This window comes from Triticum urartu, chromosome 4, assembly GCF_003073215.2.
Source record: "Triticum urartu cultivar G1812 chromosome 4, Tu2.1, whole genome shotgun sequence".
In the NCBI taxonomy this organism is placed as follows: domain Eukaryota; kingdom Viridiplantae; phylum Streptophyta; class Magnoliopsida; order Poales; family Poaceae; genus Triticum; species Triticum urartu.
In genome coordinates this window covers 598,429,595-598,451,628 of record NC_053025.1, presented here as the reverse complement: position 1 = coordinate 598,451,628, position 22,034 = coordinate 598,429,595, and the positions used below count along the sequence as shown (strand labels likewise).

The following is a 22,034-nucleotide window of genomic DNA, read 5'->3' as shown; positions in this document are numbered from 1 at the left end:
TTGCCCGGCTCCGGCGAGGGAGTGACGATGACAACGGCGTGTCTTCGGCTCGCTTCAGTGGTTGTAGTCGTCGCTAGGTGGTCTACGGATCTGGATTTGATTTTTATTATTTCTGGTCTTCGTTGTGCTGTCATGATTCATGATTAAAGATGAATCGATCGAAACTTTTATTGAAAAAGAAAGACAAGAAGATAATAAGCTCGCTCGTGATGACTGACTCAGGAGCGAACGGCCGCGCTTGGGGTGTTTGCGTGGTTGTCCTCGCGTTGAGATTCGCTCACGTATTGGACGGACGATGTTGGGTTGCGCCAAGAACGAATCTAGCAAACGTTCGTTCAATAGACCTTCCGAAATTAACCGATCCCTTGGCGCACGGTTCGGCTGAGATCAAGTCCGAGTCAGCTCCCTAGTTGTTCCGATGTCCTATCGACGTACACGTGTGCGTATATATACACACATCCATGTAGGCCATCGATCGAGTTGTAATAACACCGGAAAAACAAAATCCAACAAATTCGTTGCACCATCCATGTAGGTCATCTTCTTCCTCAAAGAAAACCTAGCCTCTGCCGTAGATCCACTAACCTAACCGCCATGTCGGGCAGTGGTTCCAGCTTGCCGCCCGGCTGCCTGCTGCACCGCCGCGTGCGCACAGACTTCGATGACAACGACCAGACAGACCTGATCGCCCTGCAGCCGTTCAAGATTCTGAGGTGCGTCAAGAAGGCGGCGTCCGGGTTCTCGCCCCAGCTGCAGTCCCACGCCGACGAGACGGTCCAGCGCATGGACATCGGGGTGCACCTCGCCGACGCGCCGCCGGGGATCTCTTGCCTGGGCCTGCGAGGCGGCAGCCCGCTGACCAACATCGAAGCCGTCGACAAAGGCATCGTCGTCATGACGACGACCTTCCTCCACGACTTCGGCCACATGCTCTATCTCGTCTACGACGCCGTCGATGGGTCGCTCCACATGGTCCCCGCGCCGGAAAGCCCCTGCTGGAGGTTCACATGCCTCACCGTTCGCATGCTCATCGCGCGGCCGCGCCATGGCGAGGACTTTGCCCTAGTCCTCGCAGGCAAGTTGGCGGACGACGGCGCCGGTGGTGGAGAGGAGCAAGATGCTCTCCTGCTGTGGCGGCCCGCCTCCTCGTCCTTGTCGCCATGGTCCGAGGTCAAGAAGGCTACGTTCCCAAACAAGTCTTGCGTCGACATGCGCGTGTTCCAGCCCGACGTGGTGTTCTCGTTCAACGGCGTCGGCTACTGGGCGGACCTCCTGCGTGGCGTCGCGTACTGCCTCTTGGACACCCTGTTCAACAACGACGGTGATGACGACCCTGTGGTGGAGTTTGGCTTCTTTCCGTTGCCCCCAGAGTTGCCCGGAGCAGATCAGCGACGCGGCAACTCCCGGGTGGCGCACCTGGAAGCCTACCGCACCATGCGCGTCGTCCAGGACTCCATCATCAAGTTGGTCTCCATCGACGGCTTCCTCGAGCACGTCGACCTCAAGGACCGCACTCTGATGGTGTGGAGACTGTCGGACCCTGACATGGGGTGGGAGAAAGAGTATGAGCTCCGCCTCGAGGCCCTCTGGGGACTCCATGGATTCCGCGACCTCCCGAAGGACTTAACCCTCATGTACCCTCTTTTGAGTACAGACGATCATGACATTGTCTACGTCGCGCTCGGCGAGTGCCGCGAGAGCCGGAGAATATGGAAGTTCATCCCAAAATGTGCACACTATTTGCTCGCGATCAACATGCGGAACAACACCATCCGGACCTCCACATGTCTTGCGGACTATTTTGGCAGCCTTGACATCAACCGCGTCATCTCTTGTGATTTCAGCCGGTATATTTGCGTCGTGGGCCTTGATCTCTATATAATGATGACAGAGACGATGAGACAGATGTCCTTGACATCTTTGGACCCCTCTGACTATGACGAAGCGGAGGCTACAAAGACGATGAAGGAGGGGCCAAGGAGCTGGCGAGAGACCCTGAAGGATGAAGATAGATTTCCCCTTCCACTTCCAGCTCATTACTATTTGCAGCCATCTCTGGCAAGATTAGCCCAACAAGTTCTTCCTGACTTGGTCTGAACTTGTATGCATGCATGATGATCATCATGATGAGGATTCAGCACCAGTTATTATCTGGAACTGGAATTATTGTATCCATTCCCCCTCAATCTTTTGAGAAATGAATTGGATTTATTTTACACATTCACCTTAATGTTTGAGAAATTTGTATGCTTTAGTAGTTTTTGCCCCAATATTTTTTTACGTTTTATTCAATGCACAGTCTTTGATATTGTTACTCTCATGCTAGGAATATTATCTTCATAAGGAACTTCAATTTTTTTTTGTGGGTAAAACTTCTATGTTTTATCCATTCCCACGAAATGTTATCTTCATAAGGAAGGTTATTATGACATCAATTAGCATTATTTTCACCTAGAGTTAGGTGTTTTCCAATGAATGCTCAAAATACCCTTCTTCTTTGGGAACTTGGCAAGGCAAAAAGGATGTGGGTGCGTGATAAATTTATGAAAATCCTACCACTATTATGTAGAAACAATGGATAAAGGGGGTGCAAAAGTGGACTCATCATCCCGCTCTTACTCCAAGAGCAGTTGTGGGCGGCGGGGAAGTGAAGATTGTGCGCGACAGAGAGGGAGCTGGTGGTTGTGGGCGGCGGGGAGGGAGTTGGAGGTTGTGGGCGGTGGTGATAGAGGTGGAGGCTATGAGAGGCAGGGATATGAGCTTTCCAATATGATGACAACCTTTTTGTAGGCGCGGGCGGAGGAAAAAATGAGTGAGAAAACGTGGCTAAAATGGCCCCATGTATAGGGGTGGAAACGGATCGGATGCGGATTGGATAGTGCTCTTGCCACTTCCATTTTCATATTTTCAAAACGAATACGAATCCGAATACGGATGTTATCGGATACGGATGTGGCTCGGATATTATTCGAATACGGATACATATCGGATATTTTCTTGATTCGGAATGGATACGAATAATATCAACATATTGCTTAAGTAAATTAGTCGATAGCTATGTGACCTGAAATAATCAACTTGTGACATACAATAAGTCAATGATAAATAGGTTTATGAATAAATACTATTGTAATGCATAATAATTTATATGTTTAATCATATAAAGAGTAAAATTTGACCACTTATTTGGCTTTTATGTTGGATAATTGGAATGTTGGGTCTAGAATTTTGAAAATTACCTCCCATAATCTTATTCGGATACGGATATATCCACTTCCATATCCATATTTGTGTGAAAATCTCCTACCATATTTTAATTTTTATTTGTTTAATAAATTCGGATACGGATAATTTCCATTTCCATTTTGGTTCGGATGCGGATGTTTCGGAAATGAATAGGCATTTTCTCGAATACGAATATCGGGTATTTCGGATTATCTGCTAACAATTTCCACCCCTACCCATGTAGTTGGTCTGTCGCCGTTATTTGGCATGCGGGAGAGGAGATTGGCTGCAGGATGTTGTGGAGGGAGGTGAAACTGTGCAAGTAGTTGGCGGATGGGGCATCCTCTAAACCAATGGCTACAACTTTCAAATACTGAGTTTCGTGGATTGGATTTGAGACGCCTTCCATAAATTATGGCGATTATGGGGAATATTGCGGTTCTGCTAGATGGATTTTTTGGTCAAAATCATCAATTCGATGATTATTATGACGATTGAGTCCATATTACTCCAAGAGTGAGTTTTCTCCCGTGCATAGATTAGTGCATTAAGCACTTTGGATGGACCACTTGCATGAGCCTTTTGCAGCTCCACCCATCCCACCTCCTATCCTTTTATTTTTTTATGTTCAATTTTTTATTCTTATTTATATTTTGAAAGACACGTCCAATTTAATTTTTGTTTTCAGATTCCTGTTGCTTTCAAATAAGATAAATTTTGAACATGTTTTGACGATTTTTTAAAAATCCATGAAGTTTCAACTGCTGAAACTTGGTATGTGTGAACGAGATAATCGCAAATTCAAAACTTAAAACTTAAAACTTGGTGTGCCCTTGTGCGGGATCCAACGACTTTGCGGATCACGAGCTAAATTGGGTAATCGAGCAAGTTTCAACTACTAAAATTAATAGAAACAATCATAAATAGCAAGTTTCAAAACAAAAACAAAAACCTTAAACCTTGAACCCTAAAATGCAAAGCCCAGAAGCCTAAAAACATATGAAATTTGGTAAAACTTGGTAAAAAATAATGTTACGATTACCAAGTTTCAGTATTTGAAACTTCGATATTTTTAAAAGTTGTTGAAAGTCTCAAAGCGACGAACACAAATACGCGAACGAAAATTAATTTAGATTTTCGGTTCAAAAGATATACTCCCTTCATTCCTTTATGTAAGATGTATTACTTTCGGTGCGGTGACCAAGATACATAATTATAGATTAGTTAGGACTAAATTATCCTTGGCAAATTTATTGGTTAGTGGCATGTAAATCAGTCAGTTCAGGAATGTAAGAGATACATGCAATCGAGAGAGAGATACTTTCTTCTTTTACTATAAGAAGATATACACACAATCAGGAGGGAGATACTTTCGTTTTTTCAGAGGGATAGAAAGGGGATTATGGGGAACCAGAAAAAATGCATCTTACATTATGAAATTCTATCAACAAACAAATATGCCTTATATAAAAGAACAGAGGGAGTAGTAAACTAAAACTAGAAGATCAAATGAAAAAACATTAAAGATGGGATGAATGGCACATGTAACTCTCTAACAAAAGTATGCATGCATAAGGCCTTCATAATTAATTACTCTCTTCATTCCCCAATGTATTGCGCCTTATTTTCCGAGATCTAAGTTTGATCATAAATTAAACTAACGAGACCGAGTGTGGTGGGAGCAAAAATTATACCACTGAATTTGCATTTTGATACGAATTCAGTGATATAATTTTTGCTCGCGCCGCAATCGGTCTCGTTGATTAAATTAATGGTCAAACTTAGATCTGAAAAAGCGCGGCCGCACTACATTATGGAATGAAGGGAGAATGATTAAGACAGGCAGAGAGAGAAAATAAGCATGCATGCATACATATCTTCAATCAAATGGACGGTTGAGACATCCATGGGAGAATCTCTTTTCTCATATGACTCCCCCTAGAGTTGCTTTTAGGAACTTGCATAGCGCAGAACGAAACAAATTCTGAGATTGTAAGTTTGATATTGGTGGATAAGCCATAAAAATTACACGTCGTTGGTGTGAGAAGCTCTAGTTCTGTACCAGCGCTGATGTGGACCGATGCTCCAGCTTCAATGCTTCAGTAGCCTTCCGCGTCGGCGAGCGACGACCGAGCACCAGCACCAGCAGCTCTTCACGGACGGGACAGGGAAAGGGCCGACCAACCCCGCCGACCCGCTCCCCTCCTCCTCCTCCCGTCCCTCGCCATGGAGGAAGCCAAAGGTACGCTTTGCCGCTCCGCTCTGGTCATCTCGCCTCGTGGGTCTAGGATGGTGGGTTTGGATCTCGATGAATGGGGTGGCAGTTCCCTGATTCCACACCTGAATGGGAGTGTGCTGAGGAGACTGCACTGAAGAAGACGCACTTCTCAGCCTACTTTGAGGGGGCTAGATTTATAATCTCAGTTTGGTGCTGTGTCTAGCTAGCTCCATTTTGTCGTTCGTCAGTACCAAAACTGTCCTCAGACAGTTGCTTAGTTTCCCCAAAACCGTAGCAATGAGTGATGCCGATTGACAAGAATCAGAAGAAGGCTCCGGGAAATCGCAGGGCAGGCCATACACGATCGAATGGGACCAGAATTTTTTTGTCTGGATTGCCGAGCGCGGTCAGTGTTCCATTGTCATGTTCCTGTCCTGCACCGCCGTGGTGTTCACAACCTTTCTGCAGTTCATGGCCATCTTGTTTGGTCATGTGTGCTAATTTTCTCTATGCATTTCATAAGTTGCTCTACCCAGATGCTTTATCCTTTCTTTTGACCAAGTAAATCTCATGCAAAAAATCTCTCGTGAATTGTAGTTGTGGAGTCCAAGGACGGAGCTACCTCAGTTGCTTCTGCATTTCCTGGTCATCCGGAAGGTACTACCACTAGTTACTACTCCCTGCTTCTTACCGCATTGCAATTTGCAAGACATAACGTATTTCACCAATGAACATCTTTGTTATCCTCTGCAATTGGAGAAACACTCTTACAGAAAAGACTGGGTTGTTTATGCTCTGCTTCTTTCCACAGCCGCACAAGACAGAGATCACAAGTTCTTATCGATAGCGGTAGAAGAAGCCTACCGAGCAGTCGACCGTGGCCATGGACCCCATTTGGCGCAGTCGTGGTCCGCAACGACCAAGTAGTAGTCAGTTGCCATAACATGGTTTTGAAGAACACCGATGCAACCGCCCATGCCGAAGTTACTGCAATAAGAGAGGTGATTAAGTTGCCCTGTAAATATATGCACCCATGCTTACTGTTTACAGTTTGGTGCTTAATGTTTTCTTTTAGTTCATTTCAAATGTGTCATGGATACCGCTACGCCCAAGCCCACCAACGACGCCGATCAGCCCAAGAGGAACAAGAAACCCAACCGGCTTTTCGACCCGGCCACCTAGGAGCTGTGATAGGTGGTTAAGTAGGTCCTGGACCAGATGAGAGGGGCACGATTGAGTAATAGACTGAACCCACTTCTCTGAACCCCAGTTCTCTGTCTCGTGTATCTCCTCCTTCATCCGATCCCCTTCCTCCTCCTCAAACCCTAGCCTCAATTCCCCTGTAATCTGGCACAATTTGTTCGATGGAGTAAGAGGGATGTAACAAAATGTTTATTCGTCTGTATCAAATGATCAGTATTTTTCTTTTTCTCTAGGCTTGCAAAAAGCTTGGAAAGATCGACTTGTCGGATTGTGAAATGTATGCATCCTGCGAACCTTGTCTAATGTGTTTTAGCGCCGTTCATCTATCCCGGATCAAGGTTTGCCCCTTAGAGCATCTCCAACAGCCGCGCTATGCGCCGCGCGCAAAAAACCTGTTTGCCGCGCGCGCTGCGGTTGGTTTGGCGCGCCCGCCTGCGCTGGCTCCAGCAGCCGTGCTATAATGCAGCGCGCGCGCGCCGCTCCAGCAGAGCGTAAAAATACAGCGCGCGCGCCGCACAAACCACATATACATGTATTCATATGAGCAAAAATGATCAAACATATATAATATTTTGGACAAAAATAAACATGTGAAATTTGACACAAACAAGTTGATGAATAAAAGTTCATGCCCACAAGTTCATCCAACCAAGTTCAAAATCATGCCCACAAGTTCATCCAACCAAGTTCAAATGCAAACTAAAGTTCAAGACATGAAAGACACATCAATCTTCATCTTCCTCGTCTTCGTCCTCATCTTCCGAAGACAACTCTTCCGCCTCCGAAGATGAATCTTCCTCCCTCTCCTCATCACGCACCGCACCATGTGAAGCTCCGACGGTGTTGGCAAGATCTTCAACGACATCTTCATGGGAATGTGTGTGAGAAGCCATGGCGGCCGGAGGTGCACCCTGTTGGGGAACGTAGCAGAAATTCAAAATTTTCCTACGTGTCACCAAGATCAATCTATGGAGTCATCTAGCAACGAGGGAGGATTGGATCTACATACCCTTGTAGATCGCGCGCGGAAGCGTTCAAGAGAACGGGGTTGATGGAGTCGTACTCGTCGTGATTCAAATCACCGATGATCCTAGCGCCGAACGGACGGCACCTCCGCGTTCAACACACGTACGGAAGGGAGACGTCTCCCATGCCTTGATCCAGCAAGTAGGAGGGAGAGGTTGATGGAGATCCAGCAGCACGACGGCGTGGTGGTGGATGCAGGGCGTCACAGTAGCAGGGCTTCGCCTATACTACGAAGGAGAGACGTAACGGGGAGAGAGGAAGCACCAAAGGCTGAGGTATGAAATCCCTCCTCTCCTCAACTATATATAGGAGGACCAAGGGGGGGTGGTGCGCCAGCCCAGGAGATCTAATCTCCTTGGTGCGGCTGCCCAAGGGAGGTTTCCCTCCCCCCCAAGGCACCTCGGGGTGCCTTCCACCACTTGGACTCCTCCTTGGTGGAAACCCTAGGCGCATGGGCCTATAGGGGCTGGTGCCCTTGGCCCATATAGGCCAAGGCGCACCCCTTACAGCCCATGTGGCCCCCCGGGACAGGTGGCCCCACCCGGTGGGCCCCCCGGGACCCTTCTGGTGGTCCCGGTACAATACCGATAACCCCGAAACTTGTCCCGATGGCCGAAACAGCACTTCCTATATATAATTCTTTACCTCCGGACCATTCCGGAACTCCTCGTGACGTCCGGGATCTCATCCGGGACTCCAAACAACATTCGGGTTACTGCATATACATATCTTCACAACCCTAGCGTCACCGAACCTTAAGTGTGTAGACCCTACGGGTTCGGGAGACAAGCAGACATGACCGGAGACGTTCTCCGGTCAATAACCAACAGCGGGATCTGGATACCCATGTTGGCTCCCACATGTTCCACGATGATCTCATCGGATGAACCACGATGTCAAGGACTTAATCAATCCCGTATTCAATTCCCTTTGTCTAGCGGTATTGCACTTGCCCGAGATTCGATCGTCGGTATCCAATACCTAGTTCAATCTCGTTACCGGCAAGTCTCTTTACTCGTTCCGTAACACATCATCCCGTGATCAACTCTTTGGTCACATTGCGCATATGATGATGTCCTACCGAGTGGGCCCAGAGATACCTCTCCGCTTACACGGAGTGACAAATCCCAGTCTCGATTCGTGCCAACCCAACAGACACTTTCGGAGATACCTGTAATGCACCTTTTATAGTCACCCAGTTACGTTGTGACGTTTGATACACCCAAAGCATTCCTACGGTATCCGGGAGTTGCACAATCTCATGGTCTAAGGAACTGATACTTGACATTAGAAAAGCTTTAGCATACAAACTATACGACCCTTGTGCTAGGCTTAGGATTGGGTCTTGTCCATCACATCATTCTCCTAATGATGTGATCCCGTTATCAACGACATCCAATGTCCATGGTTAGGAAACCGTAACCATCTATTGATCAACGAGCTAGTCAACTAGAGGCTTACTAGGGACATGGTGTTGTCTATGTATCCACACATGTATCTGAGTTTCCTATCAATACAATTATAGCATGAATAATAAACGATTGTCATGAACAAGGAAATATAATAATAACCAATTTATTATTGCCTCTAGGGCATATTTCCAACAGTCTCCCACTTGCACTAGAGTCAATAATCTAGTTCACATCGCCATGTGATTAACATTCACAGGTCACATCGCCATGTGACTATCACCCAAGAGTTTACTAGAGTCAGTAGTCTAGTTCACATCACTATGTGATTAACACTCAATGAGTTTTAGGTTTGATCATGTTGCTTGTGAGAGAGGTTTTAGTCAACGGGTCCGAACCTTTCAGATCCGTGTGTGCTTTACAAATCTCTATGTCATCTCCTAGATGTAGCTACCACGCTCTATTTGGAACTATTCCAAATAACTGTTCTACTTGGAGCTATTCTAAATTGTTGCTCCATTATATGCATCCGGTATCTCTACTCCGAGCTATCCGGATAGGTGTTAAGCTTGCATCGACGTAACCCTTTACGACGAACTCTTTTTACCACCTCCATAACCGAGAAACTTCCTTAGTCCACTAGTTACTAAGGATAACTTTGACCGCTGTCCTGTGATCCATTCTTGGATCACTCTTGTACCCCTTGACTGACTCATGGCAAGGCACACTTTAGGTGCGGTACACAGCATAGCATACTGTAGAGCCTATGTCTTAAGCATAGGGGACGACCTTCGTCCTTTCTCTCTATTCTGCCGCGGTCGAGCTTTAAGTCTTAACTTCATACCTTACAACTCAGGCAAGAACTCCTTCTTTGACTGATCCATCTTGAACACCTTCAAGATCACGTCAAGGTATGTGCTCATTTGAAAGTACCATTAAGCGTTTTGATCTATCCTTATAGATCTTGATGCTCAATGTTCAAGTAGCTTAATCCAGGTTTTCCATTGAAAAACACTTTCCAAATAACCCTATATGCTTTCCAGAAATTCTATGTCATTTCTGATCAACAATATGTCAACAACATATACTCATCAGAAATTCTATAGTGCTCCCACTCACTTCTTTGGAAATACAAGTTTCTCATAAACTTTGTATAAACCCAAAATCTTTGATCATCTCATCAAAGTGTACATTCCAACTCCGAGATGCTTACTCCAGTCCTTAGAAGGATTGCTGCAGCTTTGCATACTTATTAGCATCTTTCAGGATTGACAAAACCTTCCGGTTGTATCACATACAACCTTTCCTCAAGAAAATCATCGAGGAAACAATGTTTTGACATCCTATCTGCAAGATTTCATAAATAATGCAGTAATCGCTAATATAATTTCAACAGACTCTTAGCATCGCTACGAGTGAGAAAATCTCACCGTAATCAACTCCTTGAACTTGTCAGAAAACATCTTAACGACAAGTCGAGCTTTCTTAATGGTGACATTTACCATCATTGTCCGTCTTCCTTTTAAAATCCATCTATACTCAACAGCCTTACGACCATCAAGTAGTTCTTCCAAAGTCTACACTTTATTTTCATACATGGATCCTCTCTCGGATTATATGGCCTCGAGCCATTTATCGGAATCCGGGCCCACCATCGCTTCTCCATAGCTCGTAGGTTCATTGTTGTCTAGCAACATGACTTCTAAGACAGGATTACGTACCACTCTGAAGTAGTACGCATCCTTGTCATCCCACGAGGTTTGGGAGTGACTTGATCCGAAGTCTCATGATCAATATCATAGCTTCCACTTCAATTGGTGTAGGTGCCACAGGAACAACTCTTTGTGCCCTGCTATACACTAGTTGAAGTGACGGTTCAATAACCTCATCAAGTCTCCACCATCCTCCCACTCAATTCTTTCAAGAGAAACTTTTCCTCGAGAAAGGACCCGATTCTAGAAACAATCCTTTATTGTTTTCGGATCTGAGACAAGAGGTATACCCAACTGTTTTGGGTGTCCTATGAAGATGCATTTATCCGCTTTGGGTTCGAGCTTATCAGCCTGAAACTTTTTCACATAAGCGTCGCAGCCCCAAACTTTTAAGAAATGACAGCTTAGGTTTCTCTAAACCATAGTTCATACGGTGTCATCTCATCGGAATTACGTGGTGCCCTATTTAAAGTGAATGTGGTTGTCTTTAATGCCTAACCCATAAACTATCGTGGTAATTCGATAAGAGACATCATGGTATGCATCATATCCAATAGGGTGCAGTTATGATGTTCGGACACACCATCACACTATGGTGTTCCAGGTTGTATTAGTTTTGAAACAATTTCCACAATGTCTTAATTCTGTGCCAAACTCGTAATTCAGATATTCATCTCTATGATCATATCATAGATATTTTTATCCTCTTATCACGACGATCTTCCAACTTCACACTGAAATTACTTGAACCTTTCAATAATTCAGACTCGTGATTCATCAAGTAAATATACTCAACATCTACTCAAATCATCTGTGAAGTAAAAACATAACGATATCCACTACATGCCTCAGCACTCATTGGAGTGCACACATCAAAATGTATTACTTCCAACAGGTTGCTTTCTAGTTTCATTTTACTGAAACCGAGGCTTTCAGTCATCTTGCCCATGTGGTATGATTTGCATGTCTCAAGTGATTCCAAAATCAAGTGAGTCCAAACGGTCCATTTGCATGGAGTTTCTTCATGCATATGTACCAATAGGCATGGTTCGCATGTCTCAAGTGATTCAAAATCAAGTGAGTCCAAAGATCCATCAACATGGAGCTTCTTCATGCGTTTTATACCGATATGACTTAAGTGGCATTGCCACAAGTAGGTGGTGCTATCATTACTATCTTTTGGCATGAACATGCGTATCACTACGATCGAGATTCAATAAACCATTCATTTTAGGTGTAAGACCATTGAAGGTATTATTCAAGTAAACAGAGTAACCATTATTCTCCTTAAATGAATAACCGTATTGCGATAGACATAATCCAATCATGTCTATGCTCAACGCAAACACCAATCTCGATGGTAGAGGGAGCGTGCGATGCTTGATCATATCAACATTGAGAACACTTCCAACACATATCGTCAGGTCTCCTTTAGCTAGTCTCCGTTTATTCCGTAGCTTTTATTTCGAGTTACTAACACTTAGCAACCGAACCGGTATCTAATACCCTGGTGCTACTAGGAGTACTAGTAAAGTACACATCAACACAATGTATATCCAATATACTTCTATCGACCTTGCCAGCCTTCTCATCTACCAAGTATCTAGGGTAATTCTGCTCCAGTGGCTGTTCCCCTTATTACAGAAGCACTTAGTCTCGGGTTTGGGTTCAACCTTGGGTTTCTTCACTAGAGCAGCAGCTGAATTGCCGTTTCACGAAGTATCCCTTCTTGCCCTTGCCCTTCTTGAAACTAGCAGTTTCACAAACCATCAACAATTGATGCTCCTTCTTGATTTCTACTTTCGTGGTGTCAAACATCGCGAATATCTCAAGGATCATCATATATGTCCCTGATATATTATAGTTCATCACGAAGCTCTAGCAGCTTGGTGGTAATGACTTCGGAGAAACATCACTATCTCATCTGGAAGATGAACTCCCACTTGATTCAAATGATTGTTGTACTCAGACAATCTGAGCACAAGCTCAACAATTGAGCTTTTCTCCTTAGTTTGCAGGTTAAGAAAATCGTCGGAGGTCTTATACCTCTTGACGTGGGCCCGAGCTTGAAATCCTAATTTCAGCCCTCGAAACATCTCACATGTTTCGCGACGTTTCAAAAAAAACGTCTTCGGTGCCTCAACTCTAAACCGTTTAACTGAACTATCACGTAGTTATCAAAATGTGTATGTCAGATGTTCGCAACATCCACAGACCACGTTCGAGGTTCAGCACACTGAGCGGTGCATTAAGGACATAAGCCTTCTATGAAGCAATGAGGACAATCCTCAGTTTACGGACCTAGTCCGCATAATTGCTACTATCAACTTTCAACTAATTTTTTTCTCTAGGAACATATCTAAACAGTAGAACTAAAGCGTGAGATATGACATAATTTGCAAAATCCTTTTGACTATGTTCAGGATAATTAAGTTCATCTTATGAACTCCCACTTAGATTAGACATCCCTCTAGTCATCTAAGTGTTACACGATCCAAGTCAACTAAGCCGTGTCCGATTAACACGTGAGACGGACTAGTCATCGTCGGTGAACATCTTCATGTTGATCGTATCTTCCATACGACTCGTGTTCGACCTTTCGGTCTCTGTGTTCCGAGGCCATGTCTTCACATGCTAGGCTCGTCAAGTTAACCCTAAGTGTTTTTGCATGTGTAAAACTTCTTACACCCGTTGTATGTGAACGAAAGGATCTATCACACCCGATTAACACGTGGTGCTTCGAAGCGACGAACTGTAGCAACGGTGCACAGTTAGGGGAGAACACTTCTTGAAATTGTTGTAAGGGATCATCTTATTTACTACCGTCGTTCTAAGCAAATAAGATGTATAAACATGATAAACATCATATGCAATCAAATAATAGTGACATGATATGGCCAATATCATATAGCTCCTTTGATCTCCATCTTGGGGCTCCATGATCATCTTGTCACCGGTATGACACCATGATCTCCATCATCGTGATCTCCATCATCGTGTCTTCTTGAAGTTGTCTCGTCATCGACATGCAAGTCGTGATTCCCTTGACAAGAACATGATCAATCTCATACATCACATATATCATTCATCACATCCTTTTTTGGCCATATCACATCACATAGCATACCCTGCAAAAACAAGTTAGACGTCCTCTAATTGTTGTTTGCATGTTTTACGTGGCTGCTATGGGTTTCTAGCAAGAACGTTTCTTACCTACGCAAAACCACAACGTGATATGCCAATTGCTATTTACCCTTCATAAGGACCCTTTTCATCGAATCCGATCCGACTAAAGTAGGAGAGACAGACACCCGCTAGCCACCTTATGCAACTAGTGCATGTTTGTCGGTGGAACCTGTCTCACGTAAGAGTACGTGTAAGGTTGGTCCGGGCCGCTTCATCCCACGATGCCACCGAATCAAGATAAGACTAGTAACGGCAAGCATATTGAACAAAATCAACGCCCACAACTACTTTGTGTTCTACTCGTGCATAGAAACTACGCATAGACCTAGCTCTGATACCACTGTTGGGGAACGTAGCAGAAATTCAAAATTTTCCTACGTGTCACCAAGATCAATCTATGGAGTCATCTAGCAACGAGGGAGGATTGGATCTACATACCCTTGTAGATCGCGCGCGGAAGCGTTCAAGAGAACGGGGTTGATGGAGTCGTACTCGTCGTGATTCAAATCACCGATGATCCTAGCGCCGAACGGACGGCACCTCCGCGTTCAACACACGTACGGAAGGGAGACGTCTCCCATGCCTTGATCCAGCAAGTAGGAGGGAGAGGTTGATGGAGATCCAGCAGCACGACGGCGTGGTGGTGGATGCAGGGCGTCACAGTAGCAGGGCTTCGCCTATACTACGAAGGAGAGACGTAACGGGGAGAGAGGAAGCACCAAAGGCTGAGGTATGAAATCCCTCCTCTCCTCAACTATATATAGGAGGACCAAGGGGGGGTGGTGCGCCAGCCCAGGAGATCTAATCTCCTTGGTGCGGCTGCCCAAGGGAGGTTTCCCTCCCCCCCAAGGCACCTCGGGGTGCCTTCCACCACTTGGACTCCTCCTTGGTGGAAACCCTAGGCGCATGGGCCTATAGGGGCTGGTGCCCTTGGCCCATATAGGCCAAGGCGCACCCCTTACAGCCCATGTGGCCCCCCGGGACAGGTGGCCCCACCCGGTGGGCCCCCCGGGACCCTTCTGGTGGTCCCGGTACAATACCGATAACCCCGAAACTTGTCCCGATGGCCGAAACAGCACTTCCTATATATAATTCTTTACCTCCGGACCATTCCGGAACTCCTCGCGACGTCCGGGATCTCATCCGGGACTCCGAACAATATTTGGGTTACTGCATACACATATCTTCATAACCCTAGCGTCACCGAACCTTAAGTGTGTAGACCCTACGGGTTCGGGAGACATGCAGACATGACCGAGACGTTCTCCGGTCAATAACCAACAGCGGGATCTGGATACCCATGTTGGCTCCCACATGTTCCACGATGATCTCATCGGATGAACCACGATGTCAAGGACTTAATCAATCCCGTATACAATTCCCTTTGTCTATCGGTATGTTACTTGCCCGAGATTCGATCGTCGGTATCCAATACCTAGTTCAATCTCGTTACCGGCAAGTCTCTTTACTCGTTCCGTAACACATCATCCCGTGATCAACTCTTTGGTCACATTGCGCATATGATGATGTCCTACCGAGTGGGCCCAGAGATACCTCTCCGCTTACACGGAGTGACAAATCCCAGTCTCGATTCGTGCCAACCCAACAGACACTTTTGGAGATACCCGTAATGCACCTTTATAGTCACCCAGTTACGTTGTGACGTTTGATACACCCAAAGCATTCCTACGGTATCCGGGAGTTGCACAATCTCATGGTCTAAGGAACTGATACTTGACATTAGAAAAGCTTTAGCATACGAACTATACGACCCTTGTGCTAGGCTTAGGATTGGGTCTTGTCCATCACATCATTCTCCTAATGATGTGATCCCGTTATCAACGACATCCAATGTCCATGGTTAGGAAACCGTAACCATCTATTGATTAACGACCTAGTCAACTAGAGGCTTATAGGGACATGGTGTTGTCTATGTATCCACACATGTATCTGAGTTTCCTATCAATACAATTATAGCATGGATAATAAACGATTGTCATGAACAAGGAAATATAATAATAACCAATTTATTATTGCCTCTAGGGCATATTTCCAACACACCCATGGCGGCCGGAGGTGCACCGATGCCTCCCATGAGAGAAGCAAAACTCATGCCTCTCATGGCGGCCATAGCGTCGGAGGGTGCTCCAAAGCCACCCATGCCTCCCATGGCGGCCGGAGGTGCACCCATGCCTCCCATGGCGGCCGGAGGTGCACCCATGCCTCCCATGGCGGCCGGAGCTCCGCCGCCTTGTTCTTCTTCGCGGATGTTTTGCCCTTCTTCGTCCGCGCCGCATTGGGTACTTTCTTCGACGGTGCGGCGGCGGCACGGGACGGCGCCGGCGCGACGCCACCCGGCGCCGTGGTCATCCGCGGCGGCAAGAAGAGGCTGCGCGCGAGGCCGACGCTCGGCGGAGCTCCAGCGGGGGCGACGCCAGCGCTCGCCGCGCTAGGGTTTCCGGCGGCGGCGGCGGCGCGGCTGTACAACGGGCTGAGCGGGGCGCCGGTGTGCGCGTCCATGGGTGGGTGGCAGGGCGCCGGCGCCGGCGCGCGCGGGGTGTAGGACGAGGTGAGCAGAGAGTGCGGCGCGAGCGCTCGAGTGTGCCGCGCACTGTAGCTGGCGCCCCAAATACACCGCGCGGATAAGTGTTTTTGTCCGCGCACCCAACCCGTTATAGCGCGCGCGCCGTTTTTGCGCGCCCGCTGGAGCGACCCGCCGCGTTGCGCGCGCGCTAAAACGGCAGAATTTGCGGTGCGGCGCTAGTTTAGCGCGGCTGTTGGAGATGCTCTTACTTCAGCATTCTTCATGCTGTGGAATGTAGCTTAATTTGTTGAACTAATAATCATGCTGAATGCTGCAATGCAGAGGCTGGTGTATGGAGCCAAGGCAGAAGCTGCTGTTGCCATTGGATTTGATGCCTTCATTGCTGATGCTCTCAGAGGAACTGGGCACTACCGTACGGCCAACCTGGAGATAAAGCGAGCAGATGGGAATGGAGCGCTGCTTGCTGAACAGGTCTTTGAGAACACCAAGGGGAAATTTCCATTGAAATAATGTGTATATAAAGATATGATGTGATTTCTCATCACGGAAGCCCTTGATGCTCAGAAAAGATAATGTAATTGTCAAAATTATGTCGTCGGTGATGGACTACATACTATAAATTTAAATATGCCATTTGATTCTAAATTGATCTTACTTAATTCTGAGATACTAATTGTGGATAATAACATGAACATATGCAAAGAAAAACAGAACTACAACTATTATGTTTCGCATGAAAACTGTCATGCACACTTTGGACGCTAACATGAACATGTACAAAAAGAAATTCACAACATTTTAAATTTACATTTCCTGGCTCCACAATCTGAATTTTCACTGTAATCCGCAGGTCATGTTCTCAAAAAACAAGAACAAAAAGATTGAGTGTGGGTTAGTGCCATGTCCCTGTCTAGATTGTCCCCATTAGAGAAGCAACAACAGAATACCTTCAGAGCTTTCCCCACACGAAAAGATATCAGGACAAGAAAAGTTTACGGAAGTGAAACGGTTGTTTTGGTATACGGTGTGGCGCTTAGCCATTTCCTATTGAGCAATGTGTTGTTCAAGACAACAAGTTCCCCTGTTCGTTCGACATTATAGGTAGGTTCATATCAGTAGTCGGTAAAAAAATCCAACTAGAGAAAACAAATCCGACTTTCAAAACTGACCCTAAAACCGAATGGTAAACAAGACCACGTCAAAACTGGGAAACCGGTGTGGTTTAGCCTCTCTTTTTTTTCCTTTAGGTTTCCCATATTTGTTCTCATTTCCAGCTGACTTTTCAAATCAAACAAAAAATATGAACATATATTTTTAGAAAAAATATGAACACTTTTCTATGGCTACATAATTTATAAAGGTGCATTTTTTACGAAATATAAATGAAATATTTTTAAATATTATTTTAGGACGCCGATAACTACCAAACGTCGGGTAGGGGCAAAACGAATGTTTTTTTGACGGTTTATATTTGTTGAGGATAGCAAATTTAGTGGGCAAGCATGGCAAATCTGTCTTAATTTTTTCTTTTTTGCAATGGAATTTCCTTGCTTGCCCACTAAACTTGGTATGGGCACGGGCACGAGCATAAGCAGGGTTTCATATTTTTTTCGTGAGTGCGCATGGGCACGAGCATGTGAAGATGATGATGGTGATGAAAATCAAAAAGAAATCCCGTTGACGGAGACCATGCCCCGATCTCATCGGACACGTCGGCTCCGGCGTGCCCGTCGGTCGAATCGAATCGAAGCAGAATAATAAAAGAAATAAAGCGCCACCGCTTCGTACTACTACTACGACGTGATGCACGTTGGCCTTTCTTTTTTAGAATAGAACCGATGCACCTTTACTTTGACGTACGCGACCGACCCACCGCTAGTTTCCTCCCTCTTTCCCCCTTTGCTTCCGGCGGCGGTGCCCCCCGCGATCCGGCCGCCGGCGGCCCTTTTTGTACGGTATTCACCGATGATTTTGCTGGCTCGGAGATCGTCTAATCTTGTGAGGAAGGTAAGCGCTTGTTAGAGGTTGAACATAGTCTGCTTTGTAAATTTCTATCCCCCACCGAGCCTTCTTAGGGCATCTATCTCTGACGGACGGATGATCCCTAAAATCGGACACGTATCCGTCCGCTGACTTGTCCGGATAGATTCGCCGACAGTCATATGAAATCCGATCATTCAACCGTGCCCGCATCCATTTGAAAACAAATTTAAACATTCTTTTATTGCTCGGACTAGTGTGAGCTATTGAAAAAAAAAGTGTAGAGCTTGAAGGAAAAAGGATGAAACAATTGTGCTTTTCACCATTGCGACTTGAAAAACTTGGTGCCTTCCGCCATTGGCGAAATATGACCGGCCTTCCGTCATTGGGAACACTTGAAAATAGGAAAAAGAGTGTACACTTGAACAAGAAAAAAATGAAACAATACTGGTTTCCCCAAATGCTAGTAGCCCTCTACCAGACTGGAAAAAACTCAGCAGCGGCCTTCCGTCATCCAGACATAGAGGATACGTGGTGGATTTGTCATGTAGATGTTCGGATTCCCGCAAAGCCTCATAATTTGCTCCGAGTTTGCGGGAAAATGGATAGCCGGACCCAGTGAACGGACTTATTGGATTCCACATTGGATGGCAAAATGTGTCCGAACAGTTGCCGGTGGTTTAAGGGCCCGTGTTGGAAATGCCCTTACTGTAAGCCATGATGAAATGGATTAGTTATGCTTGATGGGCTGCATAACCGACATCCATGTGATGTTATTAAAGCCTTCATGAACGTGAGGTAGGATAGTGCTTGCTTTTTTGTTCCATGGACCAACTTGACTGTGCTAAAATAGCCAATCCTAAAACTTGAAATAGTCTTTAGTAGGAGAGAAAATTGCTTATTTACCATAGACAAGCTTGACAATTGCTCATTTTGCTATCGAACAAACCAATGTTGCTCTTGTACCGCTTAAAAGCTCATTTCGTTGTCAATTTGCCAGCGATGTTGCACTGTCGTTATGTCTCTACCGTTAGATTGAATAACCATTGTCAGTTTATGTAAAAAAAATACCAATACCACCCTTCCATACAGTGATCTGGTAAAACACAATCTAGTTCAAAAAAATCTTCTATCACCCAACGCACCTCACCACAGAATTCCCAACGCTAGCCAGGTCATGGCGGCGACATGGCAGAACCGCCACTGCCACTCCCGCATCTGCTCCCACCGGCTGGAGATCCTCCAACCATCCTCGTCTCTCCAGCCTTCATCGGACCTACAGTTGTCGACCCTGCGCCTCCTCCCCCACTGTCATCATCGCCTCTGCACCTACTGCTCCCACCGCCTTTCCTAAAGCCGCCGGCCTTGTGCCCGCGTCCCCCACAGCCGTCGTCCCTGAAGTTGCTTCTCCCACGTCACCGGCCCTGCAACCGTCGCCCAGGACGCCATGGTACCTGCTGGGAGGGACTCCATGGCGCCTCTCCCAAATATTTAGGTTCAAGCCATGCAGAAGCCATGATTTTTGCTCTGTCCACTCAATACATTAGGATGTTGCTTCTACGACATGGCCTTGATCCTCACAATGAATTCCTGTAGTAAGTTAGTGTTGGGGAACGTAGTAATTTCAAAAAATTTCCTACGCACACGCAAGATCATGGTGATGCATAGCAACGAGAGGGGAGAGTGTTGTCTACGTACCCTCGTAGACCGAAGCGAAAGCGTTGACGCAATGTAGAGGAAGTAGTCGTACGTCTTCCCGGTCCAACCGATCCAAGCACCGTTACTCCGGCACCTCCGAGTTCTTGACACACGTACAGCTCGATGACGCACCCCGGGCTCCGATCCAGCAAAGCTTTCGGGAAGGAGTTTCGTCAGCACGACGGCGTGGTGACGATCTTGATGTTTAACCGTCGCAGGGCTTCGCCTAAGCACCGCTACCATATGATCGAGGTGTAATATCGTGGAGGGGGGCACCGCACACGGCTAAGGAATGATCACGAAGATCAACTTGTGTGTCCTAGGGTGCCCCCTTGCCCCCGTATATAAAGGAGCCAAGGGGGGTGCGGCCGACCCTAGTAGGAGGCGCGCAGGAGGAGTCCTACTCCTACCGGGAGTAGGACTCCCCTCCCTTTCCTTGTCCAAGTAGGAGAGGGGGAAGGAAGGGAGAGAGGAGAGGAAGGAAAGGGGGGGCGCCGCCCCTCCCTCCTTGTCCAATTCGGACTAGGGGGAGAGGGGGTGCGCGGCCTGCCCTGGCTGCCTTTCCTCTTCTCCACTTTAGGCCCATGAGGCCCATTAACCCCCCCGCGGGGTTCCGGTAACCCCCCGGTTCTCCGGTTTTATCCAAAACTTCCCCGGAACACTTTCGGTGTCCGAATATAGCCGTCCAATATATCAATCTTTATGTCTCGACCATTTCGAGACTCCTCGTCATGTCCGTGATCACATCCGGGACTCCGAACAACCTTCAGTACATCAAAATACATAAACTCATAATGAAACTGTCATCGTAACTTTAAGCGTGCGGACCCTACGGTTCGAGAACAATATAGACATGACCGAGACACGTCTCCGGTCAATAACCAACAGCGGGACCTGGATGCCCATATTGGCTCCTACATATTCTACGAAGATCTTTATTATCGGTCAGACCGCATAACAACATACGTTGTTCCCTTTGTCATCGGTATGTTACTTGCCCGAGATTCGATCGTCGGTATCCAATACCTAGTTCAATCTCGTTACCGGCAAGTCTCTTTACTCGTTCCGTAATACATCATCCCGCAACTAACTCATTAGTTGCAATGCTTGCAAGGCTTAGTGATGTGCATTACCGAGAGGGCCCAGAGATACCTCTCCGATCGGAGTAGTGACAAATCCTAATCTCGAAATACGCCAACCCAACAAGTACCTTTGGAGACACCTGTAGAGCACCTTTATAATCACCCAGTTACGTTGTGACGTTTGGTAGCACACAAAGTGTTCCTCCGGAACACGGGAGTTACATAATCTCATAGTCATAGGAACATGTATAAGTCATGAAGAAAGCAATAGCAACATACTAAACGATCGGGTGCTAAGCTAGTGGAATGGGTCATGTCAATCAGATCATTCAACTAATGATGTGATCCCGTTAATCAAATGACAACTCTTTGTCCATGGTTAGGAAACATAACCATCTTTGATTAACGAGCTAGTCAAGTAGAGGCATACTAGTGACACTTTGTTTGTCTATGTATTCACACATGTATTATGTTTCCGGTTAATACAATTCTAGCATGAATAATAAATATTTATCATGATATAAGGAAATAAATAATATCTTTATTATTGCCTCTAGGGCATATTTCCTTCAGTCTCCCACTTGCACTAGAGTCAATAATCTATATTATACAGTAATGATTCTAACACCCATGGAGCCTTGGTGCTGATCATGTTTTGCTCGTGGAAGAGGCTTAGTCAACGGGTCTGCCACATTCAGATCCGCATGTATCTTGCAAATCTCTATGTCTCCCACCTGGACTAGATCCCGG

At 46.2% G+C, this 22,034-nt stretch overlaps 1 pseudogene; it reads left to right on the top strand.

Moving 5' to 3' along the window:
• The first annotated feature begins 5,163 nt into the window (after positions 1–5,163).
• LOC125553018 lies at positions 5,164–17,112 on the top strand (annotated as a pseudogene).
• Positions 17,113–22,034: the final 4,922 nt, after the last annotated feature.